The sequence below is a fragment of the Emys orbicularis genome, chromosome 18, assembly GCF_028017835.1.
Source record: "Emys orbicularis isolate rEmyOrb1 chromosome 18, rEmyOrb1.hap1, whole genome shotgun sequence".
In the NCBI taxonomy this organism is placed as follows: Eukaryota; Metazoa; Chordata; order Testudines; family Emydidae; genus Emys; species Emys orbicularis.
The window spans coordinates 7,413,144-7,425,146 of record NC_088700.1 but is presented as its reverse complement, the minus strand read 5'-3'; the positions used below and the strand labels follow the sequence as shown (position 1 = coordinate 7,425,146).

General features: G+C 52.6%; 1 protein-coding gene across 1 annotated transcript in view; it reads right to left on the bottom strand.

Moving 5' to 3' along the window:
* DIPK1B (divergent protein kinase domain 1B) overlaps positions 1-12,003 on the bottom strand; it is a 39,565-nt gene that overhangs the window by 14,406 nt on the left and 13,156 nt on the right. The window lies entirely within an intron of this gene.

Below are 12,003 nucleotides of genomic sequence, written 5' to 3'. Positions count from 1 at the left end.
TAGGAAAGCCCAAGAGAGAGGAGCTGAGAGAGGGAGTGATCTCTTTGTAAGGTGCCCAGAGGCCACACTGATGGACGTGGCATTACAATTCTAGATGGGTGGATAGAGGGACTAGACAGGCAGATAAAAACACCAGCAGAAAAACGAGGTGAGAATGAAGCACCGCGGTAGCAGGGAGCTGATTCGTGTTACTCGAACAGCCCCGGTGACGTTCAACTGTGGCCCAAACCCAGAGAGCGAAGCTGGCTTCCTATCCTCCATCCTCGTTGGACGAGAACAGGGGGAGGTTTAGTGGTGCGCTCACGCCCCCTTTAGCACAGGCTCAATTCGCTGCTGAGAGCTGCAAACCTCTTCAGCATCCCTGCTCTTGAGATCTGTCTGCCATTGCGATAGCCTCCAGCAACCCTTTCCTCCCACGTCCCACTAGCTGCTCGGTGTCCGCCATGCGTGTCACCCTGCATATAAACCCATCACTCTAATACGCTTGAACGGCACTACAATGCTCCCGGGACCATGGCTATGGTCTCCCTGCTCCGATCTTGCTGCTCGTGCTATTAATTTACATATAAGACGTGGCAAGTCTCAAGCGAAAGCATTCCCTAGCTTCCGACTGCAGCATGACCCGAACCGGTACACAAGCCTTCGTCCCTGGCTGATCGCCAGAGAAAACGCCAGCGACAGCCTACAACTCGGGTGCTGTAATATTAATGCAGCTGTAATGAGACAGAGGGAGAAGCCAGGAACAAGGGTACAGACTCGTAGGCTTGCTGATGTGTCACAGAGAGATTACTAGCGTTGGCAGCTGGAGACAGGTAGGCAGAGCGCGAGGGGAGATGGAACGATAAATTCAGGGAGCGGAGCTGCTGTTTTCCAGGCACCTGGAGATGCTTTCCCAGAAGGAGCTGCCTCTTCGTGTCTGCATCATGCCTCCCTCTGCTCGAAGCCTATTCTCTAGTCTAGCGCCTTTTAGCACAGGGTCTGCCATCGGGTTCAGGCACTGACCTGAGACTCCGGAGACCCGGGTTCAGTTCTCGGTACCGCCCCAGATGCCCTGTATGACCTAGGGCAAGCCACTTCATTTCTCTAGGCCGCAGTTCCCCCTCTGTGACATGGGGTAATAATCCTGCATTGTCTGCTTAGACTATAAGCTCTGCGGGGCAGGGACTCTCTCTCACTACATGTCCATGCAGCACCTAGTCCCATGGCTTCTGATCTCCGTTGGGGTCTCTCTATCTAAAGAAGTTCTAATAATATTATTATAATAAGGTGGCCCCATAGGCTGAGCGGAACAGCGTAATCCAGGGCCTTGCAGGGTTGTTCTGCCCGGGTGAGAAATCGTTGATATGAGTCGGGTATATTCTGGTGCAGTCTGTTTATTCACAGAAATAGACACCCGGTCGTGTATCTCTGACCAGCAGTAGGGAGACACAGCCCACAGGCTTTTGCTGAGATCCCCAGCAGAGCTGGCTGGAGGACGACAATCCCATTCCATGCCAACTTTCAAGGTTTCGATATTGGTTTTCGTTCTGCATTGGAACGAGACCAAAAACCTTCGGAACATTTTCACCAATTGGACTGTGCCAAAACAGACATTTTGGGATCAAAACTCTCAGGTTTTTTATTTGGGTCTCTCTCCCTCTCTCTGATCAGAGGTGACCAGAGAGCCCTGGACCACAAAAACCATCACTGTGAAAACTCTGTCGAAATTGACAGATCTCCACAAAATGTTTCAGCTTCGTCTAAGCACCATACTGTGATGACATTTAATTTTGTCAAAAATGCTCCAACCAGCTCTCCTCCCAAACCAGACATGCCAGCCCTGGTCTCTCAGCCTCTGTCACCTTCCTGGGTCACTCTACACCTCTGTCTATTGCTCACTGCTGTTCCCCTACACACAAACAGCACCGTAGAGCACCCAGCCCTTGTGTTGGCTACTTGGAAAACCCTCTTGCTCCTCACTGGCTTGCCTTTCCAGGTGCCTTTGAGGCATTCACCGCACCCTTTGTCTGCAGCTGGTTTTACTGCAAGAGTCCCAATTGTTGCTCCTCCTCTTGGACACAAAGGAGAAAGGTTACGTGGACCCATTCACCTCGAGCTCTGTGATTGTCCAGCATCCAAGACCCCATCAGCACCTTTCACCATAACAGTAACAATAGCATCCACGAGCACTTTGTAAACATGGATTAATTAACCCTCATAACTCCCCTGGGAGAACAGTTTTACAGATGGGAAACTGAGGCACCGAGCGATGATGTGAGTTACTCACTGGGGGATCTTGGGAGAGTGGCAGAGGTGCTGATGGAATCCAGGAAGCCTGACTCCCAGTCTCCTCCTTTGAACACTGGACCCAAGTGACGGGTGCTGGTGCCGGGAGAGCTGGGACTTACTGAAATGAACCCTTTGTGTACACCCAAGTGGGATTTGACTCCAGATCTGGGGTGTGAAGAGAGACAGAGAGTGAGGTGAGCAAGTCCGGGGGGTGGGTGGCGGGCAGGGAGGGGGCGCAGACACTGGATTCACAGGAGTGCGTCACGGCAAAGCCCAGGCTGCATACAGGGAAATGCTCAGAAGCCCATTAACCGGCAGCTGTCAGGGAGCACCGTCTGCTTTGTAATCCTCTGCCTCTCAGCAGTTCAGAGAGGGAGGCAGGGATCTCCTTGGAGACCGAGCCAGCCAGCATGAGACTAGGATCAAGGAGGAGGAAGTAGGGTCTGCCATGGCAGGGGAAGCAGGAAAGAAAACGGAGCTGAAGCTGGGGAAGCTGGCACATTGACCCATGTCCCTGCCACCACATCTCAACCCCTGGCAGTGCCCGGGCAGAGCTAAGTGCAGAGGGAGTGAGGGCTCTGCTGTCCTTTCATAAAGCTCTCACTCCATAGACAGCCCCCCCCCCCCCCCCAGCCCCTTACCTTGGTCACCGCCTGTCCAGTCACTAAGCTGTAATCACCAGTCCATAGTCTCCTACAGCAGGATACCAGCCAGTCCCATTGAAGTCAATGGGGCTCACTCATCCCAGCCTCACAGTCTCTGGCTAATCAGTGGGTGTCTGCTTACATGTCCCCCACCAGATACACCCAGCTTCTCAGGTGCCCTTGCCAAGTGTGTGCCGGGTTCAGAACCACCCTCGTGCGGACACGGACATTCCACCTCAGCCCCCCCGGCTCTTTCTGCCAGCGCCTGGGACACCTGCCTGGGGAGAGGGGCTGAAGCACCGATCAAACTGGGCATGTCTGGTCTTGAGAAAAGAAGATGGAGCAAGGACCTGAGAACAGTCTTCAAATATGTTATAAAGAGGAGAGCGATGGATTGTTCTCCATGTCCACTGGAGGTAGGACAGGAAGCAATGGGCTTAATCTGCAGCAAGGGAGATTTAGGTTAGATCAGGGGTTCTCAGACTGGGGGTCGGGACCCCTCAGGGGGTCGCGAGGTTATTACATGGTGGGGGGTCGTGAGCTGTCAGCCTCCACCCCAAACCCTGCTTTGCCTCCAGCATTTATAATGGGGTTAAATATACAAAAAAGTGTTTTTAATTTATGAGGGATCGACTCGGAGGCTTGCTGTGTGAAAGGGGTCACCAGGACAATAGTTTGAGAACCACTCGGTTAGATATTAGGGAAAGCTTTGTAACTCTAAGAGCAGTTCAGCTCGGGAACTGGCTTCCAAGGGAGGTTGTGTAATCCCTGTCATAGGAGGTTTTTAGGAACAGGTTGGACAAACCCTTGTCAGGGATGGAGACTTGGCCCTTCCTCAGTGCAGGGGGCTGGACTCGATGACCTCTCCAGTCCCTTCCAGCCAGGCATTTCTATGAGCCTATGACCTGAATCTGTGTCCCAGACTGGGCCCTGCCTTCATGGTTGGAAGCCATGCCAGTAGCTTTTCCCCACTTTGCCTCCCTCGGCACGGCTGCAAAGGAAACACCAAACATCTCCACAAGCAAGCCAGTGCTCTCTGGACTCCCAGCCCCCTGGCAGCAGGAACTCTGCCCTTGTGAGCTTTGCAGCCAAACCCTGCACACTCCACAGGTAGAGAAGGTTCAAAGAAGCATCCAGGCTCCTAAGTCCTCATCCCTTGTGCTGATCACAGTCCCCAGCCTAGAACTCACTGTCCCCACCTCGCTGTGGACTGACTTATAAGCCTCTCTGCTACTAAACTGCCACAGGTCACGTCTCAGCACCTCTCCTCTCCTCTATTTAGTGCTGCAATAGGTTACAGCCTCTTCCGAGCCCATCCAATTGGTTTCAGTCTCTCCAGGTCCCTGCACAGTTCTCTGCACCATCATCCAACGATCAGCAGTAAGTGAAGGATTTTCAGGTCATGCAAGTTTTAGAGATTTTTGACTTTTTGTCCCACTTTGGGCCAGGAAATTTTTTTAAAAATCTCAAAAATTCTCACAGGATGAGAAAATCCACAGAAGCTCTAAGAATCATCCGGCCTTCCTCACATCCTGTCTATTTAGGGTCTAAGCTCTATGGGGCAGGGACTGTCTCCTCCTGGGCGTTTGCACAGTGCCTGGCACAATGGGCCACAATTTTAGCGGGGGCCGCTGGGCGTTCCCATAATACAAACCATTAATACATCCTAATGGAGATGTTCGGCTCCGATCACCCATCGCTCCACGCTACCACCCCGCAGATCACCACTTTTTGGGACCGTATCAGGACAGAAAGCCCTGGCCACTCCTTGCTCTTGGTATCCCGCTAATCTCTACATCCCCAGCCTCCTGGTTGCTGCATGTTTTCCAGTGCCCTCCCTCCTCCTGTCACCCAGCACCTTGCTGGGCAGTTACCCCCTTTGCTGCCCCTAGAGCCACTACTCAATCAGACGGAGGCAGGTCACGCCTCATTTAACAGCCAATAAATCGGGGCCTTAAGAACTGTTCAGTAGAGGCCGCTCCCATCCCCAGCTCCCGATGGTAAATTTTGGCCCCGACCCGCTAAAAGCTTTGGATTTCTCTCCCTCTCTCCTGTCCCTGATCCATTAGCAAAACATAGTACGACCTTTCAATAATCGGGGCTGATTAAAAAGCCTGTCTCGGTAAGTGGGGAGAGAGAGAGAGAGAGCTCTCTCAAGACTTTCCTTCCATTTTGCGAGGGCCTTACCCATCCCCTGGCTGGGTGAATTCCTGGCCAGGCGTGGCGAGTTGCCATGGAAGGCAGTGGAGGTATGTATGTATGCAGCATGGGCCGGCTGTGCACACAAGCTGGGGAGCAACATGCAGGTATCTGCACCCACCTACTCGCTACCTGCTGTGTGAAGCCTTCAGCGTGAAACCAGCCTCCGTCACCCACTGTGCGGGTGACTCAGTCCCCTTGGTCAAGTCTTCCAGCTCAGTGAGGGGTCATGGAGGGATTCACCTCTGGGCAGAGGGTGAGCACGAGGCCTGTGCACCAGTTAATAACAGCACAGAAGGAATGGTTCAGATTGTGACCTCAGTAACAACCCTATAAATCAGGAGTAACTCCACTGATATCATAAGGCCTAGTGGGCAGAGCACTGGACTGGGACTCAGGAGACTTGGGTTCTATTCCTGGCTCTGCCATGGGCCTGTTGGGTGACCCTAGGCAAGTCACTTTCCCACCCCGTGCCTCAGTTTCCCCAGGTGTAAAATGGGACTAATGATACATCTCTCCTTTTGTAAAGTGCCTTGAGATTGACTGATGAAAAGTGCTATATAAGGGCTAGATATAATTATTAGTAGGGGATTACCCCATCTAGAACAAAAGCTGTTCCAAACCGATGCTATCGTTTTCCCTTGTCTTTTATTAATTAGATCACAACACAGATTTCATTCATCAGGGCTGCTGTCAGAGCCGACTCCAGCAGCATTCACAGTAAAGCCTCTCCTCCCCACTTCATTCCAATTACAAGAATTAATCACCACTGAAGGCAGATCTGATGTAAACGTTAGATTGGATAGTCAGTCAGGGGTGACCCCTGGAATAAGTAACAATAGCCCAAAATGCTATCTAGCTCTTGTTCAGGCAAAACTTCCACTGAACATAATGGAAGGCTTGTCTAAGTAAGGACTGAGTATTGGCCCAATATGAATATCTTGCATTTCATTCCAAAGTGATAGATAAACTATATGGGGAGTCACTTCATCTCCCACTGAAATGTGGCCACTTCTGGGTTGGAGTATGGCAGCTTTTTAACAGCACACAACAGCACTACACTGCAGTCTAGAAAAGATGCTGATGCGGAATCTTATATCCCACTGAAAGAGAGAGGTTTGAAGTTGCCTGGCCTCAAATCTGATCTATTTTCATCTTTTTCTCTCTGTTTGCAAAGTCTGTGTAATTCTTTGTATAGTTTTTTCCCCACAGTCGAAGCTGAAATGTTCTTTTCTTCTGTAAGTGTGATCCACGCCTGCAGCTATTTACAAGACGTTGCAAAAACAAGCCAGTACACTCTCATGCTTCAGGGTATAGGCTGACCACTAATTGCTTGAGGTCAGGAAGAAACTGCCCCCATATGAAACGTCCAGCACCTTCCTCTGAAGCATCCTGTCACTGGCCACTTTTCGAATCATGATACCAGTCTAGGTGGACCAAGGGTTTGCTCTGCTCAGGCAATTCCTATGTTTCCAGGATACTCAGCTCCAGGACTCATGAGCCACCCAAACAACAAACACACATGCGCAACCTAGGACCATGCACAACCCTGCAATAACAAACTCACGTGTGCAGCCCAGGACCTGTGAGCAACCCTCCAATAACAAAGGGAATGTGCAGTCTGAAGAAGAAAGAGAGTTAAGGCCCAGGCAGGACTATGAAAGTCACATCTCAGGTTTCCGAGAACCAGCCAGGTGTGGGGCAGGGGCCCAGGTATCAGATGTGGACGGGCAGCTGTGGGGTGTGCTCCCCAGGCCACTTCCCATGGCTGGTCCAGTGACAGCTGCTTCCACTTTAACGCCTGCTTGTCCCTGCCGAGCTGCCCAGCGGAGCGGCGCTGCTCACACACAGCACCGTGCCATCTGGGCATTGTGCACTAACCTTTCATCCAAGCCATGGAGGAGGGGGATCCCTGTGACCGCAGGGCTGGCAGCACGGAGCCAGCCCTGGCACGGGCCCGGAGGGGCAGGGAGCATACCTGGCACATTGGTGGGCTCACACAAGGGCCGATTCTCTCCTCATGTTACAAGGGAGAGGTTTGGGGTTCAGGGAGAGGTGACCGAGTCCAAAGGAGCCGAGACGGAGCCGGGTATCCAGCGAGCGATGATTGCCTTGAACAAAGGGCCCTGTGGGAGCGCCCAGAGGACTGGGGTCAGTTCACAAGGCATCGAGTTTCCGCAGACGTCAGTTACTATGCACAGGGCTGTTCCTCACCGACGCCCCCCCCCACCCCCCGCCGCTCCCAGTCCCTCTCTCCCCTCTGAGTTCTACACAGGAGCTACCACGCCCTTCCCCCGTTCCTAGCTGCAGGGTCAGGATCAACAGCAGGAGATTAAGACAGGCTCAAATGGGTCAGCTGGAGCAGGCTTCAGATGCCTACCTCCTCCAAAGGGCACTCAGGCTCCAAAGGGAACTCAGGCCTGGAAATGCACGGGTTTCCCCAGGCCTCAGTGGGATAGCAGTAGAGGGACGGGCCTGGACACACAAACATACACCTGTTTATTGGCTACTGAACCCCGCTTATCACTGCGGTACCTGAGTCCCTACCACCTTTCTTTCTCATCATCCCAAGGCTCCCCTCGACCCAACAAGTGGTACAGGGCCAGACCCCCACATCGGGTGAACTGATCTGACTTCAGAGCTTTGCGGATGATCTAGTGCCTTATAGTTCCAGCCCCGTTCCAGGTCCACGCCCTGCTCAGAGATTGTTACATTTCCCGGCCCCAGCTCCATGGGCAGTTCTGAAGCTCTGGGGCAGAGATTCCTCCAGATTTGCCCCAGCCCTGGAATGCTCATGGCACCTCTGCAGGTGGAAGTGACTCCTGCCTCCTCCTCCCCTGTGGGCCCGTGCGGCTCATCTCCCTGTGGGTGACAGGACCAGGCCGAGGCCTTCCTGGTCTGCAGTGGAAAAGACCCTTCATGGCTTTAAAATAAGAATTAAAAAAGGAGATGAACGTGCCGCTATTTCATTCTAATCTTGACAGCAGAATTTACATCCTTAACGAATAACTTGTTAGGAGCTATTTAGAACCCCAAAGGGAGATGACAGAGAGTTAACGATAAAATTGATGGACAGCGTTGCATCGTTTATTCAATATTGTCTTTCTCGTAGCTCCCCCCATCCGCCATCCCTTTGGGTTTTAACAGCTTCCCAGAGCTGGCTGGTTCAATTAGACAGCTCAGCCTGCACGCCAGATGAAGCATTTTTCAATCCCACTAACATCCTCCCTCCCCCACCGCTCCTTTCTTCCTTCCTACTATCGGATTAGAACATAACAATGTTACCACGGCCATTTGCAGGAGTCGGTTAGGGCTGGTTAGTGGGGTTGGGGCGAGAGTTAATCTGTCTCAATGAAACCCACAGCTCCAGCCAGGAAATACATTTCAGGGAATTTAAATGGAGTGAACACACACACACACACACACACAAACAAACCCTCACACGTGCACAAGGCTGCACAGACACAACCACGCTCACGCCAACAGGCATACGCACTCAAACGTGCATGCGCAGATGTTCACAAGCATGCACGTACACACACAAGCACGTGCACGCCTATATATACAAGCATCCATGCCTGTTGACACACAATAGCTCTTTTTATTATTGTGCAAAATACCATTAATCCCATAGCAAAGAGATCTGTCCTGCAGGGTCTGAGCCGGAGAGATACTGAGAGCATTGCATCAGGGGGAGTTCTGGGTGCTCAGGGGATGCTCAGGATCAGGCCCAGAAGGATTTTCTTTGCCAGACTAGGATTTGTATAACAGGAAGACACTGGACTCCATCCTATGACCCTGAGCGATGGCTACCTGTCCATCTCCGTGTGCATTTTACATTGGCACAGGACATCCCTGCATTTTGGGGGCATGACCCCCCCACACACACACCTCAAAAAATCCCTCTCCCACCCATTTGCCTTTCTAGCCGTCTTGTCAGTTTGGGAGGTTTGCACAGCAGGACAAACTTCTCCCAACACAACAAAAGGCTGCAATGGGACCCCCAGGATGTTTCTGTGCGACGTCACCATAGCTTCATGCTGCAATCCAGCCCTCAAAGCATGTGGAGGTTGTGTCCCAGTGTCAACACATGGCACAGGAGTCTCAAGGTGGGGTCGCTTGCTCGGCCCCCCACAAATAGCCATTCAGGCAGCTGTGATCATTGCTCGTGGGATGTGTATTCACCCCAAACCAAATCAGCATGAGGCTGGAAAATTCAGCTTCCCAGGCATGTTGGTATAATACACTGGCTCAAGGCATTCAGCTATGGCTCTCCCTCTAGTCTCTGCCCCCATCCTTCTCCCACTCCCAGATGAAAGACTTAGGACAGGATTTTCCAAAGTGACTAGTGATCCTGGTTAGAGCAGGCCCAACCTGAGTCACTTTGAAGCGGTCTGATTTGAGGGGTGTTACAGTTCAGCTCTTCTGAATATTATGCCCCTTTGAGGCATCTGAAGTTGATTACTGAGGCACCCAAAGTCACTAGTTGCTTTTGCAAATCTTGGCCTTATTCCTGCAGCTCAATAGTAGATGCTTGTGCATTGGGTACCCAGATCCCACCCTCCAGCCGATGGTACTGTCTAGACATGTTAGCACAGCTCTACACGCTGGCTGTCCCATCTGCCCTGCTGGGTCTCTCATATCTGGCTATCGGCTCACATCCTCTAGTGTCAGAGGACCCTTCTCCAGCAAGAGAGCGGACAGTGTCCTAGCACACACAGGAGGGAAAATGTTGTAGAGTGGGAGGAAGCTGCTACCTTCCCCAGGATCAACAGCACCTCCACACCCTGGATGATGCTTCAGTGGGTGGATCTCCAGGAAATAGATGGGTTGGAGATCAGGAGGCTGTCTTGGCAAGTGGCCAGATTGGCAGGGCTGGGTTTTAGGGAGGCGGCTTTGGAGGAGGGAGGCAGGGCAGAGAGCGACCGTGGAGTGATGCCACTTCACAAGGCGGCAACATTTGCAACTTCCTTTCACTCCTTGAGGCCGTCGCCTTCTCACATGTGGTGCCTGCTCTTCCCCACATGCCGGGGGGACAGGGTGCTGCTGCGGTTGCTGACACCATTGCTGAGTGCAGGGGTAAGGGGCTGTTTTTGTCTCGTTCCTGCTATATGAAGTCAGGGGCCTGGTCTCAAGCCCCGAAGATCAGCTTTGTGGGCTGAAGCAGGGTCAGGGCCTTGTCCTGGCAACAGTACTGTGAGAAGGGGTAGACATTGACTCATTTTTTAAAGGAGATCTGAACTGAAGGGGCCCTGCCCCCGTTCTGGGACTCCAGGGGCGCCCACTAAAGCCGACTCGGGGGCCGGTGTTATTTCCATTGCGGAAGGCTGGGTGAGAGCAGAGGTGAGCTGAGACGAAGCAGAACCCAACAAGTGTTAATGGGGTTAGGAAGGCAGTAAGAAGTGAGCCAGAGAAGCAGAAAATTCTCCGGCATCTACGCCTCATTACACCGCTGAAAACTCTTGTGTATGTTAACTGTGGCATATACGATCTTTGATTCCCCACTAATTACAGCTATCGGGTGAATACTAAGTGGGCTTCTTTGCAGGTCGGAGGTTTCTGGTACTGGGAGGTCACAGACGGGAAGCACTGGGCGAGTGTCTGGGACAACCAAAGGGGTGTTCACTCTAATTAGACGTCTATTCATAAAGCCCAAGGAGCCTCGTAAGAAGCACCGTGATGGTCTGAGGCAGCTTTCCAGCCATCACCCTGTGCAATCATGTAGCAGCACTTTGCGGGGCTGCTTGCTCAGCACATCCGGAGGCTGCTGGGGAGGGGAAGAGCTGCCCAGGACGCCTTCAGGGCACCGGGCGTATTGGCGCAAGGTGAGAAGGAGTGAGCAGGGGCGAGTGCACTGAAGAGCAAGGACCCTACCACATCGGTTCATGTTCTTAGTTATTTGTGTTACCAGCAAGCCCCCAGTCAGAGCTCCATAAACACAGAGTTTGAGACAGTCCCCAAAAAGAGATTCTCCCCATGGTACCGAGAGGGAACTGGCACCAAGGCGAGGTGACTGGCCCAAGGTCTCACAGAAGGAGTCTGGGGCAAAGCTGTGATTTGAAGCCAGATGTCCTGCCTGGGGTCCCTTCCAGTCGTACGCATCTGTGACTCTGTGACAGGAGTCCCAGCACGAGGCCTTCCTTGCAAGGACATCTTTCCTCTCCAGGTTACTCCAGCTGAGTACCAGGAGTGGGGCCTGAGAGAGGAGAGTCTGGCTACATGTCTGCTTAGCATGATGAGGCTGGCAGCCAAGCCCAGGTCAGCTCCTCAGACACACCCATTCCCGGCCCTACTTTACCCTGCCCCCATGGGCGTGCAAGGGGTTGAGACTCCGCACGGCCCCGTGTGAGACTGAACTCATTCTGACAACCCCCGCTGCACACAAGGCCCTTGCCACACATTCACGCCATGCGTTCATCAGGAAACGTTTTCCACATTGTTCGCCTCGCGCCATCTCTGTCCACACGGACGCGTTCCAGTCTCAGATCCCCCAGCAGCCGGCTCATTCAGTAGGAGGTACTCAGATATTAGGGGGATAAAGGCCGTAGAGCTCCCTAGATATGTTACCAAGCACAGTAGATCATCTCCCCACAAAGGGAAGGAGCCAGGTCCATGCCAAAAAGCCCTCCAGCATCATTTGGCTACAGCCATCCGCTCTCTTCCATCGGGGAGAAAACAGAAACCTCCCCCGACTCCTGGCCCCTTATAAGAACTCAAACCAAACCTCATCTCAGTCCTGCAATGTTAAGATCAGAGATGAGGCCAAGCCACAAAGCTGGGGCTGGAGTTGCGTCCACACTTCTCCAAAGCTTGGGGATGGTCGGGAATTTTCTGAGGAAACTTTTTTTTGCTGGAAAATGCCAATCTGTCAGAACCGAAACCTGTCACGGAA